This window comes from Callorhinus ursinus, unplaced genomic scaffold (genome assembly GCF_003265705.2).
Source record: "Callorhinus ursinus isolate GAN/ISIS: 27379988/994484 unplaced genomic scaffold, GSC_fseal_2.0 scaffold41, whole genome shotgun sequence".
NCBI lineage: Eukaryota > Metazoa > Chordata > Mammalia > Carnivora > Otariidae > Callorhinus > Callorhinus ursinus.
In genome coordinates, this window is record NW_027397103.1 from 2,352,855 (window position 1) to 2,361,439 (window position 8,585).

The 8,585-nt window shown below is 43.6% G+C and overlaps 1 protein-coding gene and 2 non-coding genes across 8 annotated transcripts in view; 2 read left to right on the top strand and 1 right to left on the bottom strand.

Moving 5' to 3' along the window:
- The window catches only part of SIRT4 (sirtuin 4), a 250,319-nt gene that overhangs the window by 8,554 nt on the left and 233,180 nt on the right, over window positions 1-8,585 (bottom strand). The window contains exon 1 of one of the 6 annotated variants that reach the window (XM_073881025.1): window positions 5,345-5,437. The exons of 1 other annotated variant lie outside the window; for it this stretch is intronic. The gene's annotated coding sequence lies outside the window, so the exon portion shown is untranslated. 4 more of the 6 variants (XM_073881023.1, XM_073881021.1, XM_073881022.1 and 1 more) reach the window with 4 other exon arrangements.
- Window positions 4,970-5,110, top strand: LOC112837322 (U4 spliceosomal RNA). Its single transcript, XR_003211694.1, has one exon. It is a non-coding gene; the product is annotated as a U4 spliceosomal RNA (small nuclear RNA).
- LOC112837321 (U4 spliceosomal RNA) lies at window positions 5,733-5,873 on the top strand. The gene has a single exon (XR_003211693.1). It is a non-coding gene; the product is annotated as a U4 spliceosomal RNA (small nuclear RNA).

The following is an 8,585-nucleotide window of genomic DNA, read 5'->3' on the forward strand; positions in this document are numbered from 1 at the left end:
CCCGAGACTCCAGGATCATGACCTGAGCCGAAGGCAGTCGCTTAACCAACTGAGCCACCCAGGCGCCCCTGCCTTTATAATTTTAGTTACTACCATCCCTTGGGAGACCGTGTGTTCCATAAACCTACTTCCCATTTTATAAATCAGAAGTATTTCTTCATAAACTAAAGAGCACATTTGAATTCTGGTATGCCAGGTGTTGATGAAGTCGTTGCTCAGATATTTCAGGCTTATGATTTTTATGGCTTTTTATTTATTAATGTAACTAAGCACATGCACATCTTTTATTCCATCTTTCCCATATTCTTTTAGTTTACCCTCAATCGCAAACACTGCTACTTGGACACAGCAGGAATAGTGAGGCCTGGCACGACATTCTACCCCAGCCTTCTAGCTGTAAAAGCAAGGCTCTGACACATTACTTAACAATGCAGAAATTCTCTAGTGATACACACCCCTTATGTAAACATTACCTTATGCTTGGCTTTCCAGATCTAGGTTAGGACCCCGATTTTTCTAGACATTTCACAGCAACACCTGAACCGCTAAACAAATACAGACTGGATTCCTGAGACCAAAGGGCTCGGGACACCCCGCTGAAAACACGCTCTATTGGAACAGCAGCTCTCTGCCAGGTACCACCAAACGGTAAAGAGTTAATACGGTATCGGGGCGCCTGTGTGGCTCATTCGTTAAGCGTCTGCCTTCAGCTCAGGTCGTGATCCCAATCGGGCCCCACATCGGGCTCCCTGCTCCGCGGGAAGCCTGCCTCTCCCTCTCCCTCTCCCTCTCCCCCTGCTTGTGTTCCTTCTCTCGCTGTGTCTCTCTCTCTATCAAATAAATAAATAAAATCTAAAACAAAAAACAAAAAACCAAAGACATGTAAATGGATATTTAAAAAAAAAAAGTTAATACGGCATCTCTTACAGCAAATCCACAACTTCTAGAAACCCGCAGCCCACACAGAGCACACTCACCTTTCACGCTTAAACGACACTTTACGACCGACGGTGCAACTGACTAGCTCCTTTTGTATTTTTGGGAAATGTAGTTCACGAGGCTGAAATGATGCATGAAAAACTACAAGTCCCACAATCCTCTGGGCTTCACAGTTGAGGGGCCCAGATCGTCTGGTAGCGCCACCTGTCTACCTTTCATGGTCAGAAGTTTTGAACCTTGGTTGGAGATGGGCGGCTGTCTTCTAAACTCACATGCCGTGTCCACTTGAGAGAAGTGCTTCGAGTTTCCACACCAGTGTGCTCAGTGCAAATAGTACATCCAAACAGCACTAAGTTAGGAATTCATTGTTAAGAGAGAAGCTTTAATAATGGATCTAGAATAGACTCATACTCAACTTCACTGATTATGATCCTTTGCACTCACCATGAGGAAATCAAGTTCCCTCCTTGCAGTGGGTTGTGAACATCAGAAATATTGATGTTTTTGGAGTTTATGTGAACAACTAACGCCACATATAATATACAGGGAATAATGTGTTTACCCACTTGGCTACTCCAATTTTATTTCTCATTTTGTGTTTTTATTGAATTAACCAACACAGTGCCTTCCCAGACATTCTGACTTAATTGGTCTGAGGAGATGCCTGGGCATCAAGTCGGTTTACAAACTTCTCAGTTGTTTCTAATATGTAGACAAACAGAAACTTTGCTCTCTAGCCTCACCTAAATAAGATATCAATCAATTTGTGTTTAGAACATAACCAAAGGCTAGCTAACCCAGACCTTGAAGAACACCTAAGGAACCACTTCCCCCATTTTAAGATAAACTGAAGCCCAGAAGTACAGTATTATAGAAGCTGGAGTCAACGTTTGACTCCTGGTCCTCTCATTGAATGTGTGGAGGTAAATATTGGTAAAGTCACCCAGTTTAGTAGTTGTGGGTAGGACATTAGGACACCCAGCAACAGCTCAGATAGGTCACCCTGCTGGGATAATCACCTGACATGATAGCTTTTTGTGCCTTAGTTAACCTGACCACACCGGCTGAAAGAAAGGACCAAAATGTAGACTGGAAATTTTTACTAAGTCAAAAGAATTGTAATCAAGAACATTTTCTGCACTTATGGGTATTTGACCAAAACCTATTGAAATGGCAAAACACTGACATTCCCCCAGCCAAATTTTATTATGAAAAATTTCCAACCTGTATTGTTTTTTCAGTTTGCCAAGTGGAATGAGCATCATTAATTGAGAGACTGCCTAATACAGGGCTATTGTGCTTTTAGGCCCCAAAGAATCTCATGTTCCAGGGAGAAGTTAGCTGACTTTTCAATTTTTCTTAGTGCTGGAAAGTCATCCGTGGAGGATGAAGTCATCCAAGGCAGCTGGTGAAACACACAATTTCACCACACCAGGAATTAATGACTAAGTCTTTGATTGGACCAAAGTAATCTAAAATCAAGTTGCTAATCTTTTTTTCCACTAATTTTTCTTACCCTGTGGGGAAAAAATTAGCTACACATCAACATCCAACAGGACTTTTAAAGATGTCAGTTTTGCATCTAGATGATGACTATGTTTACTGAATAACACTTTGAACATTTTTGAATTTTTTGAAATTTTGAAAAAATTTTTTTAAAGATTTTATTTTTAGGGGTGCCTGGGTGGCTCAGTTGGTTAAGTGGCCAACTCTTGATCTCAGCTCAGGTCTTGATCTCAGGGTTGTGGGTTCAAGCCCTGTGTTGGGCTCCATGCTGGGCGTGGAGCCTACTTAAAAAAAGGGGGGTGCCTGGGTGGCTCAGTACTTAAGCGTCTGCCTTCAGCTCCGGTCACGATCCCAGAGTTCTGGGATCGAGTCCTGGGATTGAGTTCTACATCGGGCATCCTGCTCAGCGGGAAGCCTGCTTCTCCTCCCACTCCCCCTGCTTGTGTCCCCTCTCTCGCTGTCTCTCTCTCTGTCAAATAAATAAGTAAAATCTTTTTTTTAAAATTTTTTATTGTTATGTTAATCACCATATATTACATCATTAGTTTTTGGTGCAGTGTTCCATGATTCATTGTTTGTTCATAACACCCAGTGCTCCATGCAGAACGTGCCCTCCTCAATACCCATCACCAGGATAACCCATCCCCCTCCCCCCCTCCCCTCTAGAACCTTCAGTTTGTTTTTCAGAGTCCATCATCTCTCATGGTTCGTCTCCCCCTCTGACATACTCCCCTTTTCTTCCTCTCCTGTTATCTTCTTTTTAAGTAAAATCTTTAAAAAAGGGGGTGCCTGAGTGGCTCAGTCATTAAGCGTCTGCCTTCGGCTCAGGTCATGATCCCAGGGTCCTGGAATCGAGCCCCGCATCGGGCTCCCTGCTCAGCGGGAAGCCTGCTTCTCCCTCTCCCACTCCCCCTGCTTGTGTTCCCTCTCTCGCTGTGTCTCTCTCTGTCAAATAAATAAATAAAATCTGTAAAAAAATAAAATAAAATAAAACTTGCTTTAAAAAAAATCTAGGGCACCTGGGTGGCTCAGTTGGTTAAGCAACTGCCTTCGGCTCAGGTCATGATCCTGGAGTCCCGGGATCGAGTCCCGCATCAGGCTCCCTGCTCTGCGGGGAGTCTGCTTCTCCCTCTGACCCTCTTCCCTCTCGTGCTCTCTATCTCTCATTCTCTCTCTCTCAAATAAATAATAAAATAAAATCTTTAAAAAAAAAATCTAAAAAAAAAGTCTCGTGCTATATAGCGACTGAGCCAACAAGGCACCTCTCATGTTTGAAATTTTTTATAATAAAATGTTGAGGAGGGCGCCTGGGTGGCTCAGTTGGTTAAGCAACTGCCTTCGGCTCAGGTCATGATCCTGGAGTCCTGGAATCTAGTCCCACATCGGGCTCCCTGCTCAGCGGGGAGTCTGCTTCTCCCTCTGACCCTCTTCCCTCTCGTGTTCTCTATCTCTCATTCTCTCTCTCTCTCAAATAAATAAATAAAATCTTTAAAAAAATAAATAAAAAAAATAAAATGTTGGGGAGTGCCTGGGTGGCTCAGTCAGTGAAACATCTGCCTTCGGCTGGGGTCATGATCTCAGGGTCCTGGGCATGGGAAGAGCATGCAACTTTTGATCTTGAGGTCATGAGTTCGAGCCCCACATTGGGTGTAGAGATTACTTAAATAAACTTAAAAAAAAAAAAAGCCAGGGGCACCTGAGTCACTCAGTGGTTAAATCTCTGCCTTCGGCTCAGGTCATGATTCTGGGGTCCTGGGATCGAGCCCCATGTCGGGCTCCCTACTCAGCTGGGAGCCTGCTTCTCCCTCTCTCTCGCCCCCCCCGACCCCCCTCTTGTGCTCTCTCGTGGGTGCTCTTTCTCTCAAATAAATAAAATCTTTAAAAAAAAAAGAAGCCAGACACAAAAAATAAAATATTATATGATTCTGCTTATATGAGGTGTTTAGAGGAGTCAAATTCGTAGAAACATAAAGTATAATAGAAGTTGCCAGGGTCTGGGAGTGGGAGGAATGGGGAGGGGAGTTAGTGTTTAATGGGTACAGAGTTTCAGTTTGGGATGATGAAAAAGTTTTGGAGAGGTAGAAGTGATGGTTGCAAAGAATAAATGTACTTAATGCTACTGAACTGTATAGTTAAAATGGTTAAAATGGTAAATTTTATGTTATATATAGTTTATCCCAATTTAAAAAAAACTATTTTGGAGATGATAGTTAAGCTGTGAATCAGTAGCCAAGTGAACAGCATGCTGACACACCCATTTTTCATGGCCCCAATTCACTCTATGAATGAAGCTATTAGCATGTTCCCTCCCATAATGCTTTGCTTCATTCTCCATCCAAATTTAGTTAAGGAAATCAAGAAACAAAATCTTTAGAAATAGCTTATGCATCTTCGAGAGATCTTAATACGGTTGTATAATTTTCAACCAAATAATAATTGATGGTTTTTCCATGAGACCCAAACTCGCTTTTCTGTAATAGGAACCTTGCCTATTGGGGATGATGAGTAGGGGGCGTTTCTCTTCAGCTTTGCGCAGTGGCAGTATCGTAGCCAATGAGGTTTATCCGAGGCGCGATTATTGCTAATTGAAAACTTTTCCCAATACCCCGCCGTGACGACTTGAAATATAGTCGGCATTGGCAATTTTTGACAGTCTCTACGGAGACTGATATATTTTGGTTTGAAAAAGCAGTGTCTGTTGTGGCCTTTTCTGTTTGTATGATTTGTTAGTGAGTGCTTAGCGGGCTTGTAAAATTCTTATTGAAAAATTTGTTTCTGCGGAAAGATTTTTTTTTTTTTTAATTTGTCGCTACGTTCGAAGTCTGGTTTAGGTGACGGGTGTTTTTTTTTCCTTGCCCTCGTGACTTTAAAGGTTGTACAAACGGTTGTACAAGTATACCTGTTTGTCGGTGATCTTTGCCCATTTGGTCCGTTGCGCCTCCGCCCGCAGCTACTCGTCTACGTTCGGTTGGTTCACTCTTGCTTTCCCGGCTTTCCCGCTGCTCAGGTTCTTTAGTCAAAATTCAAGTCTGCGCTGTCATCTCTGTGATGTCATGAGGATTTGCATAAAATTACCCAGCATGCACTGTGTATGTACTCTCGTTTCCAAAATCTGAATGTTCAGCCTGAGATGATCTAACAGCAAGAAGCCTCCGGTGCAGACGGACCTTAAATATAACGGCTGGTAGCAGAATACGTCATATGCACGAACTCGCTAGCAGTTGTTCGCCCTCACTGAAAAGGTAGTTGTCATTCGTGGGGGAGCAGGGTGCGTGCTCATGTCCCTCAGCTTTGCGCAGTGGCAGTATCGTAGCCAATGAGGTTTATCCGAGGCGCGATTATTGCTAATTGAAAACTTTTCCCAATACCCCGCCATGACGACTTGAAATATAGTCGGCATTGGCAATTTTTGACAGTCTCTACGGAGACTGAATCTTTTTGTGTTGAAGAAAAGTGTTTGCGTTCGAAATAGCTTATTAGCGAGTTGCTTTGAGATTTTTTGGCGTGTAGGTGGAACTTTATAGTGTTAGTTGCAAGCCCGTTAAGGAGGTTTTCTTAAGGTGTGAGAAAAGTTTAGTCTTCTGTTTTTGCATGCCCCATTGAAGATCGCGGTTTTGCAAAAATGGGAGAAAATGTGCAACATTTTCTGTTCAAATCGTTTTTAAAGCAACCGGGAGGCAAACACAGTACACTTAGTTATTCGGGTCTCCTTCTGGAGTACCAGGCAGAGCTGTGCTTGAAACCAGGTTCCCCTACCTGTAGCACCGGCTGCCTCTAGTCTCGTCTTATGTTAGTCGGTCCATGAGTGTCCCCGGACAGAAGCCTTCGGAAGTCCTACCCTTGCGCATGGCAGATCCAGCTGGACATGCGTGGGCCACTACCCATCAAACACTTCTCTGGTTTGTAAACAAAAGGATGTGGTTATTCAGGGCAAAGGTGGTGAACAGGTATCTATTGCTTCAAGGTGGCCCTGGGGGAAACCAACCCGGTCCCTGCTTCAGGGAGCTCACAGTCTTGAGACAGACCGCAAACAAGTAAACAAACAGAAAAACTCGAAAATTACAGATTATTTCAGTGCAATGAAGAAAATAAGCAGGGAGATGTGATGGAGCCATCCAGAAGACCAGCCAAGTTCCGACAGCAGCTATTGGGCGCTTACTGTGTATCAGACTACACAAAAAGTGCCTAATATGCTTCATTTAGTTCTCACAGAAACCATTCTCCCATTCCTTTTTTTTTTCAAACAGCTCTATTGAGTTATAATTGACATTCAGTAAACCACACATATTCAAAGCACACAATTTTAAAAGTTTTGAGACATGTACACCCATGACACCATTACTGCAATCCAGATAGTGAACACATTCATCACTCCCCCCAAATTTCTGGTGTTCCTTTGTAATCCATCCCCACCTCCCATCTTTTCCCACTCCCGTGTGTCAGTATAATTTGCATTTTCCAGAGTTCTACATAAATGGAATCATAGGGTATGTGATTTTTTGAGATTGACTTTTTCACCAAATATAAAGTCCTTGAGGTCCACACAGTTTGTTGCATGTATCAGTAGTTCATTCCTTTCTCTCACTGAGTAGTATTCTTTTATGGAAGTACCAGAGTTTGTTCAACCATTCACCCATTGAAGGACATGTGGGTTGCTGTCACCAGTAAAGCTCCTAAGAAAATGCCTGTTATCCTTAGTTTTGGTGAGCAAGGGCCCCTGGCCTATCCAAGTTTTGGTGAGCAAGGGCCGCTGGCTGGCTCAGTCAGTAGAGTACGTGACTCTGGGTCTCGGGCTCGTGAGTTCAAGCCCCAAGTGGGCATAGAACTTCCAAAAGAAAAAGAAGAAAGAAAAAACAACTCCAAGGTCTGTGTGAGCATAAGTTTTTAATTCTCTGGGCCATCTAGGAAATTGCATGTTTAGTTTTGTAACAAATTACCAGATATTTTCCCAGAGTGGCTGCATCACTTTACTTTCCATGTGCAGTCTTTTAAAATCTAGACAAGCCTCCCAGCCTTTCCTCTTTCCTTCATGACATTGATTTTTTTGAAGAGCCCAAGACCGGCATCTTGTAGAAGTCCCACATTCTGACTTCATCTGATTGTGTCCCAAGGAGGTGTTGACAAACATATTCCTTTGTCACCCTATATTTCCTGTAACCAGGACTTCCCAGCTTGATTAGATTCAAGAGAAGTTCAAGGGCGGCTCTGTGAACTTTGTACTGTATCTTCCACTGTCAGTGATGCTGAATTTAAGCACCTGGTTAAGGCAGTAACTGCTTTGTCTCTAGTGTAAAAATAATCAGTAATCTGTGGAATGAACACTTGCCACAGGAACCATTTGAGACTAAAAGCTCTTTGCTTTCCATGACCACCCTCTTAAACTACCTCCTGATCAGTCATCCAATCTGGCTAAGTAAGATAAATTAATGTCACTCCTTCTTTGGAATCCCAAATAGGTTTCCTGGGACTGGGGGATGCCCTGCACTCAGGATCTGTGGTCCCAGGAAGTCAAGAGTCCCCTGAGAAGCCAATGTATCAGCACTGAGCAAAAATGATGGAAAGTTGTCAGTGAACATTGCTCAAAGGGGCATTCTGGGAAAAAAGGGGTGGTGCCTGGATGGCTCAGTCAGATAAGTGTCTGCCCTCGGCTCAGGTCATAATGCCAGTGGCATCGGGCTCCCTGCTCAGCAGGAAGCCTGCTTCTCCCTCTTCCTCTGCCCGCCACTCCCCCTGCTTGGGCTCGCTCACTCTCTCCCTCTCTGTCAGATAAATAAATAAGATCTTAAAAAAAAAAAGTACATACATTAAATAAAAAAAAATACTTTGAAAAAAAGAAAAAGGGGGGTATCCTGGAGACCCCACGTTGATTAAGAACTTCAAGAGGAGGGAGCCTGGGTGGCTCAGTCGGTTAAGCCACTGCCTTCGGCCCAGGTCAGGATCCTGGAGTCCCGGGATCGAGTCCCACATCGGGCTCCCTGCTCAGCAGGGAGTCTGCTTCTCCCTCTGACCCTCTTCCCTCTCGTGCTTTCTTTTTTTTTTTTTTAAAGATTTTATTGATTTATTTGAGAGAGAGAATGAGAGATAGAGAGCATGAGAGGGAGGAGGGTCAGAGGGAGAAGCAGACTCCCCGCTGAGCAGGG